This window comes from Pelodiscus sinensis, chromosome 5, assembly GCF_052426305.1.
Source record: "Pelodiscus sinensis isolate ZL-2025 chromosome 5, ASM5242630v1, whole genome shotgun sequence".
NCBI lineage: Eukaryota > Metazoa > Chordata > Testudines > Trionychidae > Pelodiscus > Pelodiscus sinensis.
Genome location: NC_143056.1, coordinates 77,821,780 through 77,846,169, shown reverse-complemented (window position 1 = coordinate 77,846,169; position 24,390 = coordinate 77,821,780). Strand labels below are relative to the sequence as shown.

Below are 24,390 nucleotides of genomic sequence, written 5' to 3'. Positions count from 1 at the left end.
TTGCTTCTGAGAAACTGGTTTACCCAGTCTTGTGTAGGAAACACATTTCAGGCCTAATTTCAGCTTATGTTTATAACTTCACATATAATAGTGCCACACCACAATACATTTCATTATGTTACTGGTCAAGAAATTATCAGTTTCAATCATATCTCCCAAGGAATATTTTGTACAAAGGTTATTGCAATATTGTGTAGGGTGCACAGGGGTGCATTCAATCACAATGGGTGTGCCCAGCTATTACTGATGCACCTTTTTCATGCAGTCCAGGATGAGAACCTCTCTTCATCAAACTGAAAGAAAATGCCAAAGGCTCATAAGGTCACTATTAATAAAGGAAATTGTGTTGCTGGCAGAGATACTGTGTGTGCTCCTGCGACACAAAGAGGAAATCTGTGTCGTTGTCTGTGTTTATATTTATATAGTCACTGCTCAGCCTTAGAGCTTAAGATCTCCAGCTGAAATAAATATCACCCGCTGCTGAATTATTATAAAAATAATTCTGTTTATTTGCAAATATGACAACAATCTGATAACTTACATAAATTCCCAAAAGTATTGTCAGTCTTTGCAGAGAGGCATTCCATATGGACTATTTTTCTTTCGCTTGACTAACTAGCTGTAATAGCAGTATTTAGGCTATTAACTGCTAGTCTAGACATATATCCCATGTTGGTATGTTCTCACTCGTTTAGAATAAAGACCCCTTTGAGATACTAGGATAATATTCCTTGTTAACTATCAACAATTCAGACTGTCCTTTTTTTCTCTTTTCATAGCCTTTTTAGAAAGTGAACTATTTTCTGAATGTCAGTGGGATGTAAGCAGAAACAGGAAATGGAAAGAAGTCTGGAGAATGGGATTTAAAAGTCAAGTATCACATTCAAAAAGCTGAAATTGAAATGCAGGACATTTTGCTTATTGACAACATTTCTATCTTTCCGTAGAAATTGCTTTTACATTAAATAAACACAGCAATATTAAAGATCCATTCTCCCTTTTCAAAACCTTTTATTAGTTATCTATAAGGTGACACGATTTCTCACTTTTAATGGAACAGTGCCATATTTAAGTCCTTCTGCAAGTGTTCTGACTTTTTCTTAAAAATGGGCAAATTGTCCCATATTTTCTGTCTCCCTCCCCTCAGTACTAGAGTGACTTTCTGCTGGCCAGGTCCCTGCTGGTGGCCTGGCAAACCTGCAGCATGTAGGGCTGGCCACCTCCCTGCTGCATGCCAGCTGTTGGCCAGCAGGGCCCTGCCCCATGTCTCATTTCCATCCAGGTGTAACCCCTCCTGTTGGCTAGCCCAGTGTGAGGTTATTCAGAATAGGGGAAGTTTGTGACTTCTTACACCACTGGAGAGGAGAGAGGGGGGGTTGGCCTGAGGCTACTTGGTGTGCTCTGCGTTGTGTATGTGTGAGTGCACCTCAGACCAGACCCACTCCGACAAATCACCAGGAACAGGCTTTATTCTGTAAAAAACATAGAACAGGAAAACTGTTCAGCAGCCCCTTCTCTCAGCATGCTGCCTGTGTGCTGCTTCTAGCACAGTCCTTGCTGAGACCCTGCTGGGGGCAGAGGGCACATCCTGGTAGGAACCAAGAAGTTCTCCCAACATGCCACAGTTTGTAGTCCACAACTTGTAGTTCCCAGGGCTGCTGCTGAAACACACTGGACCTTGGGCTACACAGTAGTGACTGTGCACTTGGAGCACCAATGACTGGTGAGTGTGAGTAGGTGACAGATTCAGCCAACAACTTGCCGCCTTTGCTGCCCTACCATCAGTCCTTTACATGTTCCCCCTCTTCCTGTCCTCTCCCTTCTATGCCTCTTCATGCTCCTCAGCCCCACTACTCCTTCCTGAGTAGTGCGTGTCTTCCCATGTGTTGCATCAGGAAGACATAACTCAGGTTCCAGGAGAGATGAGTATGTCCTTGGGGCCCAGTCAGGAAAGGAGGGTGGAGAGTGCTGGCCATGAAGAGACAGATCAATCAGTCACCCTACCTGTGTGAGAGAAGTGTACAGGGTGGCTGTGTGATCCTTCTCTCCATGTGTGAGCCCTGAAGCCTTACAGATAAGAAGATGATAAAAAGAATTCAACTACACATGGTTAGAAAATATTACTGGTAAATAGCATTCGGATATATAATATGTCATCATTTTGTTCTATCCAAATTTGTTTGGATAGATTCACAGATGCCAAGGTCAGAAGGAACCATTGTGGTCATCTGGTCTGGCCTTCTGCATAATATAGGCTACGATGCCTCAGAATAATCTCTAGAATATATCTTCCACCAAAAGATCCAATTTTGGTTTAAAAATAATCAGTGATGGAGAATCACCCATACTTTGTTATAAATTGTTCCACTGGAAAATGTATGGATTATTTCCAATCTAATTGTCTAGCATCATAGAATCATAAAATACTAGAACTGGAAGGGATCTCAAGAGGTCGAGTTCAGTCCCCTGCCCTCATGGCAGGACCCAGTAACATCTAGACCACACTGATGGATGTCTATCTAACCTGCTCTTAAATATCTCAAGAGATAGAGATTTCACAACCTCCCTAGGCAACTTATTCCAGTGTTTAACCACCCTGACAGTTAGAAAGGTTTGACATTAGGAAAAATTAATTTCAACTTCTACTCATTGGACTGCATTGTACTTTTCTTGGCTAGAATGAAGAGCCCAACACTAAATATTGCTTTCCTATATGCTTATAAATTCAAACAAATCACTCTTTATTTAACCTTATTTTTGTTAAGCTAAATTGAGTGAGCTCCTTGAATCTTTCACTGTACAGCATGTTTTCTAATCTTTTAATCATTCTCATGATTTTTTTCTGATCCTTCTTCAATTTATCAACATTCATGCAGGGGTAGCACCATAAAATAACCTCATTATTCCTATTCACCGTTCCGCTGCTTATGCATATGAGTAGCATTAGCCTGGGGCCCATGGTGATACACTGCCAGCTCATGTTCAGCTGATAAAGTGTGGAGGTGATAAAAATAATGGGAGAATGGTAATAAAAGGAAGAGAACAGGTTGTTGAGACAGAGCAATCTAGATCGCTCGGTAAGGTGGACTCAAGCAAACAATATCGGTTTTAATATGACTAAATGTGAATAAATACATCTGGGAATAAAGACAGTAGGTCATACTTATAGGCTGGTGCACTCTTTCCTGGAAAGCAGTGACTTTGAAAAAGATTTATGGGTTTTACTGTGAACTCGTGTTCACCTGATTACATTTTGAGACTTACCAGTTAGCCAGTTTTTAATCCACGTAATTTGTGACATGTTAATTTTATACATTTCTAGTTTCTTAATCCAAAGTAAATTAGTTAAATAGAATATATTTTCCATAAAGCCATGTTATTTGGCATTAAGTATATTATGGCCTTTTGATAAGTTCAGTGACAGAGATCCCCTTCAAAACTATCATTTGATGCGCTGAAAATACTACTGAGCCCACCTGCCGACTCCTGATCCTCCACCATCCTTCTTCTTCCCCTAAGTTCCCTCCTTCAAGCAATGCAGCCTGGGGGGATTAACCTCTGGCAGTAAAGGTCAGGCCACCTGGAATCAAGAGCTTTGTGTGTGTGGTAGGAGTGATTGAGTGGGGGGAGCAGAGCAACTTGGCCCCCATCCTGCTCCACTTCCCCAGATCTCAGCCGTGTCACTCTGCTTCCTACCAGTGAGTGGGCGGGGAAGCAGTTCTGCCACCTCCCACAAGTGATCTGACTGGGAGCCAGGGGATCAGAGTGAGCTAGAGCCATATTGTTCCACTTACCCCTAATGCCACCAGTGTTCGGGGGTGTGACCCCTGCTGTGGGCAGCAGGCCACCCTACTAGTCCTTTCCCTCTCTCCCCCCACCCCCAGGGTATCCAGAGGCACTGTCTCCTAGCCTCTCTTTTAAATGGCATGTGCGGGGTCTAGTGATCCCTTGTTCCACCCTCACACATTGCTGCTGGACCCACACAGTGAAGTCACAGGGTTGAAGATCATAGCCCACAGCAGAGCAACACAGACACTGAGATCAGCTCAGCTCTCAGAAGACTCAGTCAAAAGGATTTGTAATAGAGATGTAGCTGTGTTAGTCTAGTCTAGCTGAAACAAAAAAACAGGACTATGTAGCACTTTAAAGATTAACAAGATGGTTTATTAGATGATGAGCTTTCATGGGCCAGACCCACTTCCTCAGATCAAATTGTGGAAGAAAATAGGCATGACCATATATTCCAAAGGGATACAATCAAAAAAGTGTCCTTTTTATATGTGTTCGCTTTTTTGATTGTATCCCTTTGGTACCTATGGTCATGCCTATTTTCTTCCACAATTTGATCTGAGGAAGTGGGTCTGGCCCATGAAAGCTCATCACCTAATAAACTATCTTGTTAGTTTTTAAAATGCTATATAGTCCTGTTTTTTGTTTCAAAAGGATTTGACAGACTAGAAACTCAGATAAATGCACCTTACTTTTATGAGCTTGCTCTTTTATGCAGTCGTTCATCCCCTTTATCAACGAAAGAGAGATATGCATAGCTGTCCCCTGTGCCTCCCCCTCATAACAATTTTTAAACTGGATTTATTAATAAACAAAAGTGATTTTATTAAGTTTAAAAAGTAGGGTGTAAGTGTTTTACTTTGATCTGTATGCTATCATTTTTAGTTACGAAGCAAAATTAAATTATACACCAAGAGAAGTCGTTACAATTCATAATTTGTCACCTAGTTCTTATTTCAAGTAAAGTCCTTTTCAGGCCAGAGCTGTCCTTTCTGATGTGGGTCCAGCAACTCTTCTCCAACCCTTGTTGTTACAATTCTTTTATTTTCATGTGTTTTCATGTATTTTCTCAGGGAGGGGAGCCAGTCTGTAAAGCCAGCTGACGACCCTCACTGTTCTACTTCCCTTACCTTATTTAGAATTTCCCTGGGATGAGACGTTTTTGTCCAATTCCCGTGGAAAAGAACAAAATTTAAGATAGATTTCAGTATCAGGGTATATGGACACAATCTTTATATGTCTGCAAGGAAACTGTTCTCCCCACACTCAATGCATCTGACAAAGTGGGTCTTTGCCCATGAAAGCTTATGCTCTAATAAATCTGTTAATCTATAAGGTGCCACGGGAGTCCTCGTCACTTTTTGCAGATTCAGACTAACACGGACACCCCTCTGATACATGAAATATACTATCACTCCCCCCTTTAATTCTTTATGTATGAGTCTCATATTGGCTGCTCCATTATCTTTCAATAATTAGCTGGGTCATCCTTTTTGTCCTTTTTCAATACTGGAACAACATTAGCTTTCATTCAGTCTTCTGGAGATGCTTTTTTGACCATAACAACAAAATACAGACAAATGTTTCAGTTTAGTCAAAATATTTTTTAAAAATAATTTTAATATTGTGAAAAAGAAAACATATTTTCCCCCTCCCCACCCCATTTTTTAACATTCCCTACTCCCCTGTAGAAAAATCTGAAGGGAATAAAACAAGGAGCATATTCTTCCCACTAAGGTAAAATAAAGTTGGTTTTGTTTTGTTTTGTTTTTCCAGACACTGTTCACAATATCCAGTTGGAAAATTGTCTTTGAGGAAATTAAAAAAATAACACTGACCAGTCAAGTACAAAGGAATATATTAGTTTCTTTCGTTTTCTTCATAAAACAGATGTACCTTTTTCAATCAGTTCTACTACTACAAATAAAATTATACATGCTCATAAGCATGGAAGGAATTCACAATAGTTCTCATATCTTTTATGTTCTTGCTAGCACAAAAATGGACGGTCAGGTTATTTAGCATTTATATTTTTGCATTGCAGATGACAAAATAAATATATATTAATAAATTATATGAATTCAATGACATTTAGGTGAATAAGTGTTTCTTAATAACTACATAGTTTATCTAATGGCTATTAAAAGGCTATGATTTTCTTAAGTTTTGTTTTCATTAAAACATATACCAGGTAACTTTTGTGAATAAGTTCCAGTATGTATATTATTTTTGAACAGTTCAATGTAAGTATTCTATAATCAGATTTATATAATTTCATTTGGTACACAGGACATATGTCTCTGTGAGAATATCCTGGAATCAAGTATTTGATGTACATATTCCTGATTAAAAAGTCATAATTTGTTTCTGTGAATATTCTTCAGTATTTGACCCAGGGTCTCCCTTTTAGAGATTGTTCTAATAATTACATTTAAAATGCAAATAATTACTGATTTTTTTTCAGTAATCACTATATGGTAAATACATTTTATAAGTGGTTTTACTGAAGTCTAGAGAAATTAAACTTTGTAAACTAGTGGCAGAGTTGAGAAAAGAAAACATGAACTCTGACAGCTAGCCTTCAGCTTTGACCACCAAGATATACTTCTTAAATAAATACAGAATGGAATTAATGAGTGTTTATTTTAAAGGATAACAAATTTAAAGCTAACTAATTTTAAATGAAGGAGATTAGCAATGGATCAAAATAGACAATCTTTATATATATAAAGTATTTTGTCAAGCAAAGCATACAAAATTTTGTCCAGTGCTGGGTACCACATTTCTTTAAAAAAAAAAAAAAAAATCTTCAAAGGATGCAGAAGAGGCTGAAAGGATTAGAAAATCTATTTGATAATCTGTGCCTGAAGAGTTTTCTTATGTATGGACTTGAAAAAAGAATGAGGATATTTGATTAATGCATCTATATTTATTTAAGAAAGGTTGCAAAAAGTCCTTGACAAGGTCCTATTTTCTCCATAGTGAGATGGCAAAAGAAAAGGCAAGTTCTGAAACCTGTAAAGTAAAAGCCTAGTGCCAATGTCAAACTGATATTTTTCAGTTGGAGATCAGCATATGATACCGTTTGAGAGGTGAGAATGTTATTGCATAAGGAATCCTTATTCATAACATACTGAAAAAATGAGGACATATTTAGACGAGGAAGCAATGTGTTTGTATGGTCATATCAACTCCTTCGTTTTACACATTGATCTTCCTATGATGTTATAAGGAGTTTCACATGAATAATAATTATGAATACTTTATCCTTCATATTGTAGTGCCCAATAATATTATTAGGTATCTTTACGAAAAGCAGACGTTTGATATCAAATGTGATGAAAATCAACCAAATACATTTTTCCTCCCTCTCTTCTTACCTAATGTACCCATCATTGTGTATAATCAAATTATACCTGCAAAAATCAGATATGCCAAAAAAATAGATCATTGAATCCATATCATGCTCTGCCCCCAACCCTGGTTGACAGTCAGTAGGGAAAAATTTTCTGGGGCTGGAAATGAAGCAGAAATCACATCAAGATTCTTGCCCTTTTCAGGGTACAGATCCAAAGCTCTCCCTTTGGTGAGGTCTCTGCACTAAAAACTGGCCAGCCACATCCACCTGGCACAGAGCAATCTAAATCTCCAAGCAATATTTTCATCTGCTCTTTCAAGTTCCTCTATAGTGCTGTGGGTAGGACTCTAGGGGCAATAACACCATGAATTGTGGTAATACATGCTATCTTAATGCCCCTAGGGAGCCCAACAAAGGGGCACAATCTGGGCTGCTAGTCTAACTTGGTCTCCAGTAGAGACCAAGTAGAGAGAAGGGTGATGGAAAGCCTTTCTTGTATCCCTGATATTAAGTATGGGTATGTCTACACTACCCCGCTAGTTCGAACTAGGGTGGTAATGTAGGCATACCGCACTTGCCAACGAGGTGTACAGATAGTTTGGAATGGCTTGCTAGTTCGAACTATCTAGCCCGTGCCGCGTGTAGCCGCGCGACACGGGGTTCGAACAAGCTGGCATTTAAAAATGGCGCCGGCCGGCTTATGCAAATGAAGCCTGGGAAATTCAAATCCTGGGCTTCATTTGCAAGTGCGGTATGCCTACATTACCCCGCTAGTTCAAACTAGCGGGGTAGTGTAGACATACCCTATAAGAGTAGCCCCAATGTACTTGAGGGTCTGGTCAGGCATCTAGTTATGCATATATGACATGAATGGCTTGGGTATTAAACAATTACAGTTCCACAGCAATTAAAATAAGTATTTGAATAATTTCTCTTTGAAGCTGAATATGGAAGAAGGTGTAAGGGTGCAGGGAGATGTAGTAGAAACAGATATAGGGAATAAGACAAATGCACAAATGAAGAAGAGGACTGAAAAAAAAATCTACCATATATTTCAGAGTTTGTCCATCTATCTGTCTGTTCGAGAACTCCTCCTAAACGATAAGACCTAGGACCACTGAATTCAGTATGCTGCTTCCTCTTATCCTAACTTAAAGCAAGGTCAGGGTTTGGTTGCACCAAGAAAACAGAATGTGCCTAGAACTAGATCCTTTCTTATAAAATGGAAAGGGAGGATCTAGTAGGAGGGAGGTATACTGCAGAATGACAATGAGGGGTGGGGGCAGCAAGGGGCAACAGATGGAGACTGTGACAACTCAAACCCCATTGGGCCAAAAGGGGGCAGGGTGGAGAAAGGGACAGCTATCTACTATATATTTTAGAGAGTTTATCTGTTTTTGTGTCTGTCTATCCCCAGCTTGGGGACCAGCACCCCTCCCTTATCTATGCTCACTGCAATGGCCATGGACAGGAGCTTCTCTACCTGGATCCAAGCTGGTGTAAGAGAGGGCTGGGGTTCTTCTCTCTCCCTGGGACAGCCTACATCCTGGACCCCACATCCCTGACTACATCCCATAACAATGATTTGAATGGAGAGAAACAAAACTCTTTTTAGTTAAGGACCCAAGCAATGCCAGGTATGTTGTGTGTGTGTGTGTGTGTGTGTGTGTGTGTGTAAAATAAATACCAGAACTACTATGTGCATGCAAGTAAGTAAAATAAATACCGGAATACTATGTGCATGCAAGAAGGAAACTCAGAATAGTGTGTTGCTACTGAGCTCAAGTGGGTGTTTTAGAAAATAACACGTTGACCTTCTTCTTGCAGTTACGGATGTGCCGGCATGGAAATGTTGAACCAATGTTTTTTGTAACTTTTGAACTAGTGACTATTCAACTGAGAGAGATGAAATTGTTACCAGCAAAACTAGGACACAACATATTATGGACTTCTGTTGGAGGGAGTTAGGAAAAGACTAATGATTAATATTGGCCATTGACCTTAAGCTGTATCATTATAAAAAAGAGATGGAAGCAGGAAGAATTATATGTATTTCTAAATAAATTATTTAAGTTAACTGTTTAAACAATTCAGTAGTACATTAACACTCTGATCTGACTAAACAAAGCTTCTTTATAGGCAGGCAGAATGCTCCTAAGAGGATTTCAGATCCCTAATTGAATATCTTTGGCCTCATTTAGATCAACAGTTTAACTCTGTCTTGCTAAGGAGCTTTAAGTGCTTTGTCTAGGTTACTCTTTTCTAGCTAATTCATTATTAAACTGCACAATGTCCACTGATAATTGGTACTGCATTAGAAGGAGAAAGGAGACAGTGAGTCATAAATACAATGTTTCACTAGAATGGGGAACCTAGAGAGAGTAGTAACTAATAACTGCTCTTCTGCAGTTATAGAGGCATGCTCCGTCTTCACTAGCTCGCAAATAATAGCAGCTGAAATGAAATACTTAATATAGGAGATAAGATGAGGTGCTTAATGTACTTAAATATATAATTTATTGGAGAATGACTGAAAAATTTACCCGCGTACTCTGGCCCAGGTTTCCTCTTGTGTATGCAAAAGAAAAATAAACATATGCATCCCACTAAATCAAGGGAACTCAAAAATTGCTCTCAAAAGAGTTAGACCATCTTGAAGGAAAAAAGAAAATTTATCCGTGAAAATTTTTCAGACCATATCTAATAAAGCAGCAGGAAAACTCACCAGGACCAGGACCGATTTAAAATATTGGGAATGTGTCCAACTGCCTTATTACAAATAGTCTGATATTTACACACAAACTTTTCTTCAAGGTAGGTTAACTTAGCAGATGCCAGCATAAAAGCTAAGGCCTGTGTTACGCAGGATGTTAGATTATTAGGTGATGCTCTAATGGATGCTCTGGCCTTACATCTATGAAATATGTTAAAGATTGCAAGATGTTCAGCTGCTAGGGTAAGGGAGGCCATATAAATATCTTACATATATAGACTGTGTTTATTGCCAGCATAGGGTGCATTTATTTTATTAGTGCTAATTAATAAAATCAGTATTTTTTTTTGTTTTCAGCAAGTTGATGAATATTTTAAATTCAAAAAATAAATGGCAAAAAAAAATCCCTTTAGGTCCCCCCCTTACTTTTTTTTAACCGTTTATGTGGATTAGCAATTATGGAGAAATATGGTCTACTAGTTAAAGCAGGGGGGCATGATGTTTGGACCATTGAACGGACTCTTGAATTCTATTTCTGGCTTTGCTGCTAATTTGCTAGGACCTTGGGCAAGTCATGCAACTTCAATGTTCTTTAAATCTTTTTAGAGCTTAGAAGCCATATAATAATACTTTGTTTCACAAAGGTGGTGGGATGTTAAAATGAATGTTTATAATGTGTACAATGGGCTCCTTGGATGAAAGATGATCTCCAAGATTAGAATGGGGGGGAAGGACGGAAATCCCATGAAACCGAATATTCTCATCTAACCAAAGGACTCAGAAATACTATTTTCCCAGCTGTGCTCCAATACATGTATCTGAATACCTAAAACTCAAGGGCTTCTTTTTTGTCTTTTCAATCTCAACCGGAAACATCAGTAAAGATTTATGAGCATTTCAAAGCAATTAAAAAAAATCAGACCTAAGTCTATAGATTGAGAAATCTATAGACTTCTCTTACTCTGTGCAGTTTCCTGTTATACTTCCAGATAAAGAACAGGAGGCATATTTATGATTTTCTATGTCTCATAATATCCTTTGATTTTACAGTTAAGGCGTCAGATACTAATTTAAGTCAGTATAGTAGATCCCTTTAATTGACACAAACCCTGAAGTAAAGAGAAGCATGCTCAGTTAGAAATAGTGCAAGGCTGTCAGAATCTCACAGAAATACACATAATGCTTGGAGACATTCACTGTTATTTCCCTATCTGGTTGTAAAATGTACAAAATTAACATATTTTAGATACTGCATTAAGGTGAGGCTGACTAATTTAGAAGCAGTATGTAGCCAGCAAAGGGCTGAACTGTGGGAGGCATATGCCATCAAGCAACAATTTACACCTGTTAATTACTGTGAAGTGATTTGAAAGCATCACTAGGCATAACATGCATCTATTGTTTAGAGGCAATAATAATTTAATATCTTACATTAGTGATATGATACCTGAAACTTTTAACATGAATTAGTGTCCTGGCAATCAGAAACTGAGCTTGCATGCATGTTATTTTTCAAAAAGCCCACCACAGACCTCAGGACATAGTGTTTAGATATCTAAATGCCTTTAAAAATAAGCTAGGCATTGAATGTCAGACTTGAAAACTCCAATGGGCCCCTATTGTCATCTTTAAGCATATAAACGATGTTGTTGTTTAAAATCTTGGCCCAGTGCCTCTAAGGTGGAGTATCAACATAGACAACTCTCACTGACTTTAGAACTTTAGAACCTGAGCTTTCAATCTTTCTGCATTCAAAGCCACATTTAAATTAAGAGCATAAGAGCTGCCATACTGGGTCAGATGGGGTTCTTCTTGTCTAGTATCTTGCCTTCAGCAGTGGCTCCCTCAAAGAGGAGCTTCAAGGAAACTGTATAGAATAAGGCAATTATGGAGTGACCCATCCCTATCTTCCACTTGCAGCTTTCAGCAATCGGAGATTAAGGAGTCGCCTAGAGCAGGCATTTGAATCTCTGATCATTTTGGATAATATCCATTGATGGACCTACCCTCAATTAATTTATTCAGTTCTTCTTTGCACCTCGTTATATTTTTGGACTTCACAACATCCCCTGACAACAGATTCTACCGGTTATTTGTGTGTTGGTTCAAAGTGTACTTCTTCTAGATTGTGCTAAGGTGCTGCTGATTAATTTCATAAGGTGACCCTTGGTTTTTCAGTTATGTGAAAGCAAAAATAAATCTTCTGCATTCACTGTTTTCACACCACTCCTGACTTTATAGACCTCTGTGGTATCCCCTGTTTGCAGTCTCTCTTCAAGATGAACAACTCTAATCAGTTTAGTTTCTCATTTTATGAAAGAAAGCCATTCCCTAACTTTGATCATATTTGTTGCTCCTCTTTGAACCATTTCCAGCTATATCCTTTCCGGTATAAAGCATTCAGTACTGGCATAATAGTCAAAGTGTGGGCACTATATAGAGGAGTTAATGATGTTTTCTCGTCTTAATTATCCCTTTTCAAACAATCCTAACATTTTGACTATTGCTGCATTTTAGAACTATGCTCCTCAAATAAATGTATATCTGTAAGCTTTACTACTTCATTCTTTCATCACCCTTTTCTGCATCATTATGGCTACGTCTAGACTGCAGGCTTCTTTCAGAAGAAGCTTTTCCGGAAGAGATCTTCTGAAAAAACTTCTTGAAAAAGAGAGCGTTCACAATTCCAAAGCACATCAAAAAAGCAATGTGCTTTTTCAAAGATCCACACTGAATGGATGCTATCTCACATTTAAGCTGTGATTATTATGGACAGAGTGGCCAACAGGACACTTGTGCTTTTTCCTCTTTCGTCGTCTTTTGAAAAAACTCCCTCTTCCCCGTCCACACATGCCTTTTTGAAAGAGCTCTATCAGAAAAAGGCTTCTTCCTCCTAGAAAGAGGTTTACCAATGTCGGGAACACCCTTCTGTTCTTTCGGATTTTTGGGGTTTTGTTTTTTTTTTAAGAATGCAATTGCAATGTGGGTGTAAGTGAAGTTTTTTTTAGAAAAAAGGCTGTTTTCCCCCAAAAATTCTGTAGTTTAGACATAGCCTAAGGAATATGGGCTGTGTCCAGACTCAGGGGGTTTTTCGAAAAAAGTAGCCTTTTTTCAAAAAAACTTCACCTGCGTCTAGACTGCAGCCACGTTCTTTCGAAATTAAATCGAAAGAACGCGGCTTTTCTTTGGATGGCAGTAAACCTAATTTCACAAGGAAGAACGCCTTTTTTCGAAAGTGCTCTTTCAAAAAAAGGCGTTCTTGACTGCAAACAGGGCATTTTCGAAAGAGAGCATCCAGACTGCTTTTTTGAAAGTTCCGCTTGCAGTCTAGACGATCTTTTTTGAAAGAAACTTTTTCGAAAGTATCTTTCGAAAAAGCCTCTTTCGAAAGAGGCTTGCAGTCTAGACATAGCCATGTAAGGAAGAGTATTGCTCCCAGTACAGATCCCTGAAGGAACCCATTATTCACCTCTTTCTTGTGAAAACTGACCAATTATTTCTGCCCTTTGTTACCTATTTTTCATCTAGTTACTGTTCCATGAGAGTACTTCCCTTTTAATTCAATGGCTACTTTAAGAGCCTTTGGTGAGTCAACAATTTTCAAAAAATCCAAATAGAGTATATTGACTGCATCGCCCTTATACACATGCTTGTTGACGCCACAAAGAGTTCTAATAGATTAGTGAAGCATGATTTCCCTTTGCAAAAGCTACAGTGGTCAAAGTGGGTCTGATTCTCCATTCAGAGCAATTATATATCAGTAGAATTACTGACTACAGTACTAAATTATTCATAGCCAAGGGATGCCATCAAGGTTCCAACTGTAAAATTGAATAGAGGGTTTGAATGTAGTTCATATGAATAATAAGAATAGTTAGAATTATAACAGTAAAAACAATAAAAAGGAGAGTTTTAAAAGGATATAAAACCCTATGCATTAGGGTTTAACCCAATCTCTAACAATTAGGAATAAAAATAATCCTTCATGTGGTCAGATCATCCCAGATCTGCCCTCTTCTGAGTTTCTTACCTTTCTTTGGAACATCTGATGCCAGGCATTGCCAGTGACAGGATACTGGATTAAATGAACTATGGTTCAGATCTGGTGTGGTAATTCCTACTTTTTTTTTAAGTGGAGTTAATCCTGATGTACACCAGAATGACTGAAAACAGAGGAAGGCCCATTATTTTTTGCTATTAATGAGTTATATGGGATGCAGTTATATGGATACTGACTATGGTTTATAACCAAAGTCAAACTGTGGCTAGTAACAAGTCAAAATCTATGACCGACCTTTACTTTGAGTAGCCAGTAATAGATATGTAGCTGTGTTAGTCTGGTCTATCTGAAACAAAACACGGGACTATGTAGCACTTTAAAGACTAACAAGATGGTTTATTAGGTGATGAGCTTTTGTGGGCCAGACTCACTTCCTCAGATCAAATTGTGGAAGAAAATTGGCACAACCAATTTACAATATACCAATTGTATCCTTTGGTATATATGGTTGTGCCAATTTTCTTCCACAATTTGATCTGAGGAAGTGGGTCTGGCCCACAAAAGCTCATCACCTAATAAACCATCTTGTTAGTCTTTAAAGTGCTGCATAGTCCTGTTTTTTGGTTGAGTATCCAGTTTCTGAATTGGTGCTGAATTCCATTTGTCCTTAGTTGTACCTGAAGCTAAAATGTTTTCAGTTCTGATTCAGCTGTGTTCAGTGGAGACCATGTTTAAGTAGATTCTTCTGTCCTGATATCTTATTAACACTGAAATAGATGTTTTTCTTATGTAGACATAGCCATATAGGACTAGACAATTAGGATATCTAATTGGGTGTCTGCCCTTTGACATAGATGTTTCATAGGAAAGTGACATCCTCATATAGCTAAGTATGCAATATTCTATTCAGGTGGGAATTATTCTTAATCATATCTTAATTTCCATTCTTATCTACCTAGCCCTAATTTTCATCAGTTTGGAGAAAATCTATTTTCCTTTACGTATCCCACGTTACCCATCCCTGGAGTTATGACTGTAATTATTTGGTAACTTTGCCATTGTTCTGTCTTCTAAGTTGTGCTAGAAAATTGAGGCTATCACAATCCACACAATAAAATTATAACCAACTGCTTTTTTTCTTCTGAATCAGTATGAAAAAGTTATATTTCATGCTGTAATGAGGTAAGAGCTAATGCCCCTACCTTTCAATATGGATGCCTCCAAAAGGTTAATGACCAGTTCCTTCTAATAAAGGAATGAGTCAGCCACAAGTGAATGCACTGCAGTGAGACCCAGCCTGATCTAGATAGACTAGAAAAGTTAGGCACTTAAATACAAATTATTCCAAATACTTGGATATAAATGAAGATGAAACAAATGAATCAATAATTAACTTAAATGGCTGTAAAGCATAGACCTACAGTAAACTGCAAGTGCGGGGGGAAAAGGCTTTGTGTGGTATTTAAGAGTTTTATATGCCATCTGATCTGAACCCTTCTTTTTAAGAAAAGACAAAAATAAAAAACAAACAGATGTTGGACAGAGATGCTAGCTCATCCAGTCTTCCCCTCTCCTAATTCCAGGTTGCTCTCCAAAGTAGTATGCTTTGTTAAATTTTACATTATCTGATCAATGAACTTTCACTGTTTCCTTAGAATTCATACACTAGAGCATTTACCACTTCCCTTAAATGAGAGAAAATCTGCTCATGATAGGCTTGATCTCCTCAATGAGACTACTCGCATGCATTAAAGTAAAAAATAATTTCAAGTGCATTGTCATACAGAGCTGGAATGCAGGATTGACCATATGCTCAGCTCCAGCATTCTCCTAGTTTCTTTATAGAATTTTATATCATCAGTGACTCTGGTTGAATGATCTCCATCCTGTTTCACATGCTTCACTTTCATTGATAAAAAGGAAGACTGAAAGCCTTGCGCACGAGCACCAATTCTCTCTTTACAACTCATCTGCTTCTTTGTGCTATCTCAAAGAGGAGTTTTATTTTATTTTCCTCTCCCCAATGTAGTGTATTTTCCTACAAGGTAAAAACTTTTGACTCAATTTTTTTCAAAAGAATTATAGAAAAAAGCATTGCTCAATAAAGGTCTGGAGGCTAACCATGGGAAAAGCCTTCTAACAAATTCTGTCTGGAAAAGTGTAAAGAAAAAGTCTCTGTTCACCTAAAAGCAATGTCCAAACCTTTCAGTCAGTTGCCAGGTCTGAGTTCAGCATTGCTATGAAATACTGAAAAGTTATGAGAACTGCCTAAAGGCTTACATGTATAAGTGGAGCTGGCAGCAGTCTGGGCCAGATTCAGTATCTAAGGTTTCCTCTCCATCCAATCCAGAACTGGCACAAGCCTCCACCCAGTAACTTGGGAAATTCACATTACACCCCAGGGTGCCTCAGAGCCAATGTTTCCCCTCTCAGAAGCACAGAGTCTGTGTAGAAAAGAAACTTTTAATAAAAGAAAGGGAATTATGGTGACGTTAATTTGGGGAATACCACAAACAGGTTCAGAGGGGTAGCCAAGTTAGCCTTTAAGGTGCTGCTAGACTATTCATTGTTTTTTTAAGTTTTTCCAGTTATAGACTAACAAAATATGTAGATGGGATCATGATCTTTTTGTGGTACAACCCACTTCTTCGAACAAAAAGAGTAAAAGTCCCACCCCAATTAGGTTGGCCAATGTCCTTTTCCTCTCAGTTTCTTAAGTCCAACAATCTAAATGGTCCCCTTCACATGCCCAACCCTTCTCTGCACCCCACTCACAGTTGCTGCCCTTGTTCAGGGCAGACCCAGAGTTCAGAAGTGCTTTTGCAAAGTCCACCTCCCATCATGTGGGGGGAAATAAAGAGGCATCTTATTCATTCTGTTAGTCATTTGCCATTGACCTGTTCACTGCTCTCTGCCGCTGCCTGATTGGCTATTTGTCTCACCTCTCTGCCACCACCCTGCTGACCACTTTTCATGCCACTGCCACTTTGCTGGCTTCTCATCACATCTCTCCATGGCCATCCTACTGGTTTTCAGTCACCAATGGATATCATCCACTTCTTGTTTTGGCTGTGACTTCTGCCCATCAGTCTCAAATGATTTCAACTCATAGCACGCAGGATAGAAGAAAAACATCTCTAACACAACATAAGAAAAGAGTCACCTAAAGATGCCTATTTATTTCTGTTTTTTTAAGCGGGGTGGAGGACATGGGTGTTGGGGGGGGGGAGAGAGAAACAGCTGAAACCAGTCCAAGGGACGCCATAAAACCTCTGGACCAGAATAACCTTTCCTCAACCCTTACCCATCGGAGAGTTTTGAAAATCGAGCCCCTGTCTTTGCAAGATTCTTTCTGTTAACTGACTTTAGCACAGTCCTGCTTTTCTGCATTCCCACAAAATTACAAACATTGGTAACCATATTTTAGCCATGCCTGCATTTAATACAAACATAGCTTGCGTTGGGTCACATATTCAGCAGATGGAGTGGTATTTTGCTCATTGTAATCAATTTAATATCTGACACATCTAAGCAAATCAGGAGAAAACTGTATTTACATAGACACACCCAGGGTTTCTCTCCCACTCCAGCTCGCTGTAATGAAAGCATTCCTTCAGATCCTGCTTACACATGCAAGCAAGAATCACCAAAACTTCTGCACTATATTGGGAAACCTAGACCATTCCTAAGCCCTGATCTTATCATGATAAATACACCGGGTGAAATCCTGGCCCTCTATGAATCAAGTTCATTCTGTTATGGGCTTTGTCATGGGCTTCAAGGGGGCCAGGATTTCACCCAAGGAGTAACATACAATTTTCACTGTGTGAGCATTTTGGTGTGGCCTTTCTTCTCAGCAAAGTCCTTTCTACTGTATAGTTGGATTATAGATCTCATGGGGCTTTCCTTAATAAGATTAGGAGGATTAGTCTGATATCCTTGATGAGCAGTTTCCTCTTCTTCCACGCACTATTTTCTAGAGTCTCCTAACTGTGACAATATTACAACATAATATGCTTGTGAAAATACAGCTATCTATCTGTAAGGGCATGCTGAATATTGGTATGCAAACCTCCTTATCCAAAGAATCTATTCAGGGGCTGTCTACACTTGTGACTGTACAATGTTAGATATCTGTTGTTGTCCCATAACCCCCCTTATTGTCCACATCTGAACTGCTGAAGCCTGAGGGAAAGATAGCTAGCATGAAATGTGTGGGTATATACATGTCTCTGCTGCAGCATGGCCCGATACCCCTTCTAAAGTGCAGTGTGGCTGGAGGAAAGAGGCATGGGTATCAGTGGTCTCCCGGCACCATTTCCATGGCACATCATACCTCACCCTGTGGTTAGCCCCCATCACCCTTGCAGAAGATGATCATTTGTCTCTCCACACAACATTCCACAGCCATTCCTTCTTGTCAAGGGATAGGAAGGCTCTTCCACCCTTACTTTGTCTTACAAAGTAAACACTTGATGTACCCAATACCAGAATGTCTCAGAAGCATCCCCCTATAGCATCTTGAACTCATAATTGGACACATTAAGTTATCGCCAAGTCTTCTGCCTCCACAGAGACAGTGTACACACCAACTTACTTCATTCAACAGAGAAGGTACATTCCACTTAATATCACAGCAGTGAGATGAGTCTACAGTAACAAGAGAATAAGTGTATTAACAAAGAATGGAGATTCACAGATTCAAGTGAGTAGTGAATAAGAATAATGGAAGCAGAAACAAAAAACAGGACTATATAGCACTTTAAAGACTAACAAGATGGTTTATTAGGTGATGAGCTTTCGTGGGCAAGACCCACTTCCTCAGATTAAAAAGTGGAAGAAAATTGGCACAACCATATATATATTTGATCTGAGGAAGTGGGTCATCACCTAATAAACCATCTTGTTAGTCTTTAAAGTGCTACATAGTCCTGTTTTTTGTTTCAGCTAAACCAGACTAACACAGCTACATTTCTATCACTAATAATGGAAGCAGTGATGGTTACTGATAAAACAAAAATGTAATGCACTTCTAGGAGACTAAACATAACTTTTAGCAGGCTAAAACCTTTATCTGAGATTAGTTTCTCACTTAAAGCAACCTCTCAATATCTCCAATTGACAGGGCTAGGATCCCACTTTCATGGATGAGAAAAGGACTGTCCAAAAAGCGGTCTTATCTAATTGTAGCCCAGTAACCCCTTGAAATAGATCCTTTTGAAGTATACCCCCAGATAAGAACTTTCTTCCCTCTTGCTTTGTGCATTAACCCCATGCTGCTTTGCCATCCTCCTCTTAACTTTTTCTTCCTATTCACCTCAGATAAAGAGGTACTCCCATTGCATTTGGTTTATCTTGCTTAATTTACATTGGCAGACAAGTAGGTCAACAAAACATTGTTAAATGATGCTCATAAAGTGCATTAAAACTCTCCTTGGCACAAAAACCAAAGTCAAAGGTATTAACCTTGAAGGCCTTCCCCCTGTTGTCTGTTTTCAGTTAGTACATTAATAGTATTTCCAGAGTATTGAAACTCACTGAAGTACCTTGCAAAAAATATATGTGGTAATGTTCTGTTGAGCTTTTCCATCAGCACAGTAACACACAGGCTCCAATCACTGTGGAGCATTTGTGGGGAAAAAAACAGTGGATAATAAGCAGCCACTGGCACCCCAGGAGATCAGCTCCTCCTTTTCACTCCAGTAGTTCCTGCCAGCTGCAATCAACTGCTCAGCAGCACACACACATACAAGCCTAGCAAACTACAAAGTCAGAGCCTCTGCTGTAGCATCACAATCGTATTCGGCACAATACAAAGATACCTTCTTGTTCTTTGTTACTCCTTTGTGCATGAATACATAGCATCATAAATTTCCCTGGCCTACTGGGAATCAGAAGATGTGTGAACATGAGTGGGATCTGGTTTTGTAAAATAGGCATGTCTTGTGCCCACTCGCACTATGATAATCCACATAGAGTCCAATGGCTCTTTAAAGACTAACAAATGTATTAGGGTATTAGAGTATAAGCTTTCATGAGCTACAACTTAAGAAGTGAGTTGTAGCTCACAAAAGCTTATGCTGTAATACCCTAATAAATTTGTTAGTCTTTAAAGTGCTACCAGACTCCTTGATGTTTTTGTTGAAACAGACTAACACAGCTACCTCTTTGAAACCTGTCATTATGATAATCCAAATCATGCTGGAAAACATTGGCTTTCAGAAAGATCCAGCAGCTTCACACACTGGGTGTTTAGTCCTCCCAAGATGCATTCCATCACCATTCTGCATCTACTAGTCTCTAGCTGGATTTTCTTTTCTTTGGGTCAGTAATGATAGGGCACAGCTTCATGAACCATGGTAGTAGCCCCCAAAATAAATGTTAGCACAGAAACATTATATATAATCACATCATTTCAGAGGGATAAAGTATCTTCTTTCCCCCCTGGAGTACAACCCCAAACTCCTGGGCACGCTTACATTATGTACATTTCCCATGTCCAATGTTCATGAACTGGCCTCTGTGGTGCCCTGAATCTTAGAGAACCAGTAAAGAGAAATCCTTGTAATCCATTTATTCACTGGCCTCTTTTGATGGGCAAGGAATATGTGTTCCATCAATGGACCCCACACAGTTTGTAAACCTGTCCTCATAATTCTCAATTTCATGGACTGGAATTATGGCAGGTAACCTTGATTATATCACAATATTGATAGCTTGTCAATTTGCATAACCACTGTTGATTTTCCAATCCCGTACTGGTTTCCAGTAGTTTTCAGGTGTTGAATCATAGGGTTAGTGGAAACTGTTCACACAACTCCAAGAAAGACTCCTTCTCAGATGCCAGCTTCCTCCAGCAACCCAGAAGTGTTCAGACTCCTGTTCCTCTATCCCAGGCTTCATCCACACCCCTTCCCCCAAGTCCACACCCCATCCTGCCTCTTCCTTCCCATGCATTGCCTCTTTCCATTTGTCTCCACTCAACTGCCTTGCTGCTTTGCAGAGCAACTGATGATAAGGGTGGGAGGTATGGGAGGAAAAGGAAGGAGCTGATCAGTGAGGATGCCAGCAGATGCATGGGACCATGGTGGGGTAGGGGGAAGAGACTTGGCTGTCTTCAGCTGCTAAGCACCTACTATTTTTTAGTTTCCTTCCTTATTTTGAAGACACTGGTTTTTTATCCTAAGTTTCCAAGATGATGTGAAGAAACCACACCTTGCTGTTTCTCTAAGATAAGTCACTGCCCCATGGGTATACCATTGCTAACTTGGCATTGCACATTTCTGTTCCTTGAGACACAGTGATTTTCAAGAAGTCTTCTTGTTCAGAAGTCTTTACCATCTCAAATTTGTCTGGACTGATTCCATCCAAGATCCAGTATGTCACCACATGAACAGTTGTCCAATGTGGAAGAACACAATCCACATTATATCATTTCAGGGAATAAAGTGCCTTCTCCCCCCCTGCAGTGCAACCCCAGCCTCCTGGGCACTCTTACATTGTGTATTTTCCCCATGTCCATGTCTCCAACACAATTTGGCAGAAGGCAGAAGTGACTGGGAATTGTCATCCTCAAATATGTGACAGTGGAAGACAGTGCCATCAACAAACAGCAAGGCAGTCCCTAGAGTATCTCCACCCTGGAATGGTAGCACTGATGTGATGTACCAAATGGGTAATGTGGCTATGTGGATATGCATGTGCACAGCATGCCATACCCAATTTGGCATATGTGGACAGTTGGTGCAGATACAGAGTATGTGTACAAGCATTACACAGACAATTACATAAGAAAGTATAATTATAGCCTAACTTTCTACCTATTTACCTAACCTTTCCTCTTTCTCCTAAGCCCTCTATATGTCCATATATCTACTCTATTTTCTTACATTTTTCTAAGCTATCTAGCACCTTGCTCTGATACTTTAAAAGACAAAATACATGTTTTGATTTCATATTAGGCCTGAGAAAATACTGTTCTCATTTAAAAAGCACCTTAGAAATGAGAGACTTTTTGTGTTTGTCTCTAAGGTGCTACAAGACCACTCATTGTTTTTTAAGCTTTATATTTTAAAAGCTGTGATTCATGTATCAGCAGTAGATAGAGGAGCCTTGTGGGAGGCTTGGTATCACTTATTTACATATCAATACCTAGATAGCCCTTGCAGTTGTTTTGCAAGCAGTCTTGGTATCTGAACTCTGGTGGCACAATGGGTTGGGTGCACTTTTATGGGTGCATTGAATTCTTTACTGTTGAGTGTTTTGCATGGAAAGCATATAATCTGCCTATTCTTCACAAAAGAAACCTAGGGGAGTCCTGGGCTTCCTGAGGTTAAAACAATTTAAATTAGAATTGAACATTTTGCAAATTGTCACTTGTTCATCTCAATAGGGTGCAGATAAAGCTGGATGGCCATCTGTCCCTTGTTTCAGCTGCCAACAATCAGCCACTTGGCAGGGTTAAAGCTAAGAACATCTCTGCTATATTTAAAGACACACTGGATATTTCAATGTGAGCTTTATGCCAACAGTTATATACTTTAGGAAACCGTCTGTCTCAAAGAAAGAAAAAAGGCAAAACTGAAGGCAAGCTGACTGGTTCACACAGGAACCTTAGCATATACTCTGAGCTGAAGTGAGCCTGGAGGAGTTTGAGGCTATAAAAAACTTAGGTAAACTGATTAACAGATATCTTATGCCTTGCACCTCAGGACCCTGGCCAGAAAAATAATTGCCACATTATCAGGAGGGAGGATGCTTTCAAAGAATCCTCTGAAAGACTGAGTGAAATTTGATAGGACTAAACTTGACTACGGTTTCTAATTACACTCAAATGACAGTTAATTTTGTATCCATTTCTAAGTTTTGCTTCAGGCCCTTATCTCCACAATGAACTGGACAAAAACTTCAAATAAACATAGCTGAACTTTGAAGAAGTTCAAATATACATCTGAACTTTGGGATCCAGTATTGAGTTGTAATGGTTACTATGACTCCCACTGGAGTTAGATAGAACTGTGGTTCTTGTCATCCCTCAGAACCATCTGAAGTTCAAAACCATGTATAGTTTAGATAAATATAAAATGCCTAACTGTAGTTAACTACTTAAACAGCACTTAAAATTATACTATCAGAACACCTTGTCACATTCATGTACACACAGCACCTCATGATATAAGGAAGTATTATTATCCTCAGACACTGATGATGAACTGTAGTAATAGACTTAGCCTGCAACTTTTAAGACTCACCCTACTTAAAATCCTTTTGGCAAACAACAGTTTCAGCTTTTGGTACAAATAAGAGTTAGTAAAAGAGTTACTATAAAAACTCAATTATAAACTTAATATATATATATTTCAGAAATTGTTGTGGAGAGTTTAAATAATATTGTTTCAGATGTTACTTTTCAGACCTCAATTATTTTAATATTTTGGCCAGAAAAATAATTACTATAGTTTGTCCAGGGAGTCTCATAGATTTTTCCTTTCTCTGGTCATTTTAAGGAAAGACAATTCTGCCCATTGTTACTCCTATAGGACTTATTTCTCTACTAATAAATTCATAGTTAAAATCTAATAACTTGACTTAATGAGGAACTTGTAATGACAAAATAATAATGTGAGATCTGTGACTGTTTTATCAAGTAGCACAACTTGAAATATCATGTTCTTTTGAATGGTACATCTCAAACAACAGTACAGCTTTGGAATACTAAGATTCATCTTCTAATAGGAATGTATGTTTCATCTTCCAATAGGAATATATATTTAAACTTTCCCCTCAATGAACTGTTCTGTGTCTCCTGAGGACATTTCATTCACAAATATATTTCTAATCCTCCATATGCATGAATCTTAAGAAAAAATAAAGCAAGAGAAACACATTTAATGAGAAACTTAAAAAACAACAATTAGTCTAGCAGCACATTTAATGAGCTTCAATTTTCAACTGCCATATGAAATTGTAAATTTCAGAAAAATTCTTTGGAAGGTAAATTATTAAAATTTTCACACTGTAAATATACTGGACGATATTCACTCCTTATGTAACTCCTTGAGAATCAACGGAGTTTCACAAAGGATAGATTTAGCTTGCTGAAGGATAAGTGTATGTGCATGTGTCGTGCAGGGAAATGTCTTGACTCATTCATTCAATGGAATTAGAGAAATTGCAAAACAAAAAAAGATGTCTGTCTCATCCATTAAAGGTAAACCAATCTTCTACTAATTAAATGGTATCTTGCCAAAGCCAGGACTATCTTGGGAAAATGAAGGTGCTTCCTTTTTCCTCTTTCTTCCTTCCCCAACCCCCTTTCTCCTCCCCCCCTTTTTTTTGAGCACTTCATAATGTTGCCAATGATTTCACTCCTGTGCAGTAGCAAAGCTATTTGCCATATGCTACTGAGACATTTGCCTACCATATAATTGCTTCTCTCATCCTTCATCCATTGGCTCTCATGTGTTAATCACAGGGTTAGAATCAATATTACTCACCATTAAATACTATAGACAATGTGCAAAAGGTCAG

At 38.8% G+C, this 24,390-nt stretch overlaps 1 long non-coding RNA gene across 2 annotated transcripts in view; it reads left to right on the top strand.

Annotated features, from left to right (window-relative positions):
* LOC112546024 (uncharacterized) overlaps positions 1 to 24,390 on the top strand; it is a 109,988-nt gene that overhangs the window by 28,934 nt on the left and 56,664 nt on the right. The window contains exons 2-3 of one of the 2 annotated variants that reach the window (XR_012903520.2): positions 6,772 to 6,881; positions 8,565 to 8,784. This is a non-coding gene — a long non-coding RNA (uncharacterized LOC112546024). The remainder of the gene's footprint in view (positions 1 to 6,771; positions 6,882 to 8,564; positions 8,785 to 24,390) is intronic. The other variant, XR_012903517.2, reaches the window with a different exon arrangement.